This window comes from Sinocyclocheilus anshuiensis, unplaced genomic scaffold, assembly GCF_001515605.1.
Source record: "Sinocyclocheilus anshuiensis isolate Anshui unplaced genomic scaffold, SAMN03320099.WGS_v1.1 scaffold189, whole genome shotgun sequence".
NCBI lineage: Eukaryota > Metazoa > Chordata > Actinopteri > Cypriniformes > Cyprinidae > Sinocyclocheilus > Sinocyclocheilus anshuiensis.
In genome coordinates, this window is record NW_015540861.1 from 91,014 (window position 1) to 95,463 (window position 4,450).

A 4,450-nucleotide genomic window follows, 5' to 3' on the forward strand; every position below is an offset into this window, starting at 1 on the left:
CATATGACAGCTTAAAATATTATCTGATCTAATGAAAAAAATATACAAGACGAACTAAAATATTTTGTCAATAACAAAATTACTAACTTTTTAAAATAAATTAATGGCGTTTTTTTAAGAATTAAAAATAATCTGATTTTGGAGTTTGACAATGAACACATTGCAACCATGCTTGGGATGGCCCACATAAACGAGCAAAAATGCTTAACATTACTTGAAATAATACACTTCTGAGCATTAAACATTGACTGTTAGTCTTTATTCACCTATTCCTGGTTTCTCATTAAAATGCATTAACGTAAATAGTGTAAATTACATCGCTAATATCATAGAATAGCACATTGTAACGCAGTGTTACAACGTGCCCCATCTGCGCAACTGGAATTTAAACTTGGTTAGTGTCTTCTGCTAGTTAGCGAAGCATTTAAAAACGATCTAAACTGATAAATAACAGATTGGAGATTAAAATAATAGCAGATTTGCCTCATTTGAAATGAATACTAAAAACTTAGATGAAAATTTTACTTAAGACAGAAATTTACTTTTACTATGGTAAAATAAATGTTCAGCGATATGTTCAAAAGATTTTTGAATTTTGGCGCAGTTTTTTCTATATATAGTGTTGATATGGCAACTTTTTTTATGGCAAATTTTGTGTAGAATGTTCAAACCACGTGTGTTACAACTAACCCCGCGTTACTTTGTGCCCCGCGCTCCCCTAGATACTAGTTACATGGGTTGTGTCCAAAATCAACCCAATGCTGTCATATACTAGTGTATATAGTATATATACACTAGTATATATACGATTCATTGGATGCTAGACAACACCATGCTCTTTTATCTATTCCTGCCAGAAGACTGTATCCGCAACACTTCCAGTACACTCAGTGTCCGAGTTCACTCGCTCGTTTCCATTCACTCATTCTGTGAACTACAGGTGCATCTCAATAAATTATAATGTTGTGGAAAAGTTCTCAGCGACATTCTAATTTATTGAGATGCACCTGTATATTACTATATAGGCAACAGTGAATGGGAGTATATGGGGCGATTTCAGATCTCTGAATCAACTGTAAAACGCATCCTTGTGTTTGTTTGGTTGGATGCTTAAAGGGGTCATATGATGCTTTTTTAAAGATCATTATTTTGTGTATTTGGTGTAACAGAATATGTTGACATGCTTTAATGTTCAAAAAACACATTATTTTTCAAATGCACATTTGGGCAGCATTATGCAAATATTTCCACATAGTGAGGTAGATATGTGGGGGCGTGTTAGAACGAGCCGTTTTAGGGGGGCGTGGCAGAGTCTTAACTTTGATAAAGTATATCTCTTTGGTTTTGAGACTTTAGTCTTTGCAACTTCAGGGATCTTATCTATGCACAATCAGCTTGTAACACTCCAAAGAGAAAGGAAAACTTGAAATCGCATCATATGACCCCTTTAAAGTTAACTTACTAAATTGGATTTTTAATTGTTGTTGCCAAAATTTGATAAAGGGCTTCTTATTCACCAGCTATCTTTGCACAATCTTAAGAGATTATCATTTCTGTCAGGGGATGTAAAGTGCTGATTTATGGCCATTTTCAAGGGTGTGTCAAATATGGAGATTAATAATACACAGTGTAAAGCAGTTAGCAGAGATTTGGTGAGTTTGTTTACCGATTTATTTTTATGGCCTATGAAATTGGCACATGGGAGAACAGAGAAAATCGACCATCTTTCTGCCAAACTGGAGTCTGCAATTCTCTGTCATTTTTAAGGATGCATTTATGGCATAAGGGGCTAATACACAGTACAATGTACTCACAATACAATACAATCACATTACAAAGTTTTACTGTACAATGATTTTACTGCACCATTTTATTTGCATGGATTCATTACTATAACAATATCCCCAGCAATTCATTGAATAATGTAATTGAATGGTCCTATATTACTACAGCTGTGCATTTCTTATGTTTGTAAGTGAGGTCAGTTATTTGTAATCTCATAAAACCAGTGCTCAAACATTCAAAACCACATTTTCCAATTTACCAAGTACAGACTGTTAAAACTAAAGTATTTCTGCTGGTAAAACGAGGAAGGATCATCTGACAGGTATTTAGCTTATGCTGATATCCCATAATAATTCCTATAAATACTTATTTTGTTAGTCTAATGCACAATGTGTGAAACCTCAGATACTGTGATACTGAATACACCCATTGTGACAGATAATTCACTGAACAAACAAAACTCAAAGTAATGATCATGTAGCTCTATTCTTGAGTTACTAAGCTCATTTTCCATTCTTCATAAAACAACTACTGCCATTTTAGTTACAGTTGCCCCTGATTAATTGTAATTTAATTGTAATATGTCTTTAAAAATAATATCTGCATAAATAATATGTGTAATGGATAGAGTCAGTGGCTTGCTGGTGAAAAAGTAGCTGCTCCAGCCCCGTGTTATAGACCTATTCTATCACCTGTCTACAGACTTGTTTTAAAGGCAATTTTGACCAAGACCTTTGTATTCTCAAATTTAATGTGCAGAGCCTTTGCAGTAATCCAAATGCATTCAAATTGTTTTATGGCTTTTGTCTCATAAGACAAACTAAAAGTTAGTGCAGTGGTGTGTCTGCTCTATAGTGAATCTTGTGTCACATCTGTCTTCATTTGGCTTCATTGGCAGATGGCATCAGGTTCAAGGTTGGGCACTTGTCAGTGGGAGAGGCTGGGAGATCAAACCAGCTAAAACCAGTAAACCATCCTAGACTGGTTTATGTTTTTTTCAAACATGGATCTTCTTCTCTGCTGTTTTACTGCTGCTTTATTACAACCGACCCTGGTGTTCTATACTCTGAAAAATCTAATAAGTTGTCTGTCCATAAAACATGCCCAATACTTGTATATAGACAGTGCACAGGGTCATACAAACAAAGACAAAACAGCATCATGGTAACACACATTACACTAAAACAAGATTTGACTGTATTTTATAGTAAGATTACATATAATGTGAGGTTTAAATCATTTGTATTTTACATTTTAAATAATTTACCGATTAACAGGTTTTTTTTTTAACTTTTACAGTATTCTTCTGTAACAATTACAGTTTTTGTTGTTTTTTTTTACATCATATCAATCTTGAACTGTGTACGTGAATAATTATAAAAATTGGTAAATATCGCCATCGTGTGGACACAATATCACACGTTTTCATTAATATTAAAAGTCTTCAGTCCTGTAGAGCCCCAGTGTTCTGCAAAGATCAGCTCGAACTCACAAACACACCTGAACAAGATAATCAAAGTCCTCAGGATCGCTTGAAAATCACAGACAGGTTTTTTTTTGAAGCAGGTTGGAAATAAACTTTGCAGGACAGTAGATCTCCAGCAGCAAGGTTGAAATCAATTGCTACTATAATATCGTGTCCCTTTTGTGAATAATATATCATGCATAATTACCTCTACAGTGAGTAACCAACTAGCAACCCGATGATATATCAGTCATGTCGTTCATGCATATTCAGTTCTTCATGTAGTACAGGGGCCTCATTTATAAAATGTTGCATGGAAACCGTCCTCCGTTTGATCTTACGATCATTTCTCAAACGTGTGTCCTGTGATTCAGAGAAACGAACGTGTGTACGCCTCTTTTTCAGATGTGAAATCTATCAATCGCAAATTATCTTGAAATTGTGAGCAGCTGAATGGTTTCAGATCTCCACCTTGCGAACGCCCCCTATATTCATGTCATTAGCATATAAAAGAGCATCAGTCAACGTACAAATCCTTTACTTAAGAATGGCGAGTGGCAAGAATTGCTTAGTTTATCCGCAGTACTCTGAGTCTATGGGGTGTGATATATGTACTTTTTTATGGGGTGTGATATATGCACTTTTTGCTGATTGCTAAGCAAACTGAGAGGAGAACTAACGTGTATACGCTCGCCAGCCGTCTGGCCAAAATCCCATAGTATTCAGGCGTCAGACGTAAGATATGAGACGTAAGACGTCACGGTCACGTGTCGGAGCTGCGCTCAAACTGAGCGGAGGCGTGGCGGCGACGTAGCAAAGAAAGGATTTTTTTTACTTTGTGTCTGGATAACGTACGTGTGGATAAATGTACGTGTGAATAAGTACATTGATAATCATTTGGCTTTGTCCCAGGGGCGGTGTTTCCGTATGGCAGTCGCCATACCCTAGCCCAGTCAGATGTGCCGTGGAAAATCCAAACTCTCTATTAAATTTCGTTATTATTGTTTTAAATCACTGCTATTGGTCTTCCTTATGTCTGTTTGAGGGTTTTACAAATATTTAACCAATGAAAAGCATTCAAAAGAGCTTGTCACTAAACTTTAAAGCTATGGCTCCTCAAACTGTCAGCAAAACCTCTTAACTTCACCCTGCTTCCATTCAGAACAAAGCGCTGCGCGCTGGAGCCTGGAGACAGATCTC

At 36.1% G+C, this 4,450-nt stretch overlaps 1 protein-coding gene across 1 annotated transcript in view; it reads right to left on the reverse strand.

Annotated features, from left to right (window-relative positions):
- Positions 1-3,714, reverse strand: part of LOC107688016 (T-box transcription factor TBX5-A-like) — a 27,531-nt gene extending 23,817 nt beyond the window's left edge. Inside the window, exon 1 of the mRNA XM_016485561.1 lies at positions 3,459-3,714. The gene's annotated coding sequence lies outside the window, so the exon portion shown is untranslated. The remainder of the gene's footprint in view (positions 1-3,458) is intronic.
- Between the last annotated feature and the right edge of the window lie 736 nt (positions 3,715-4,450).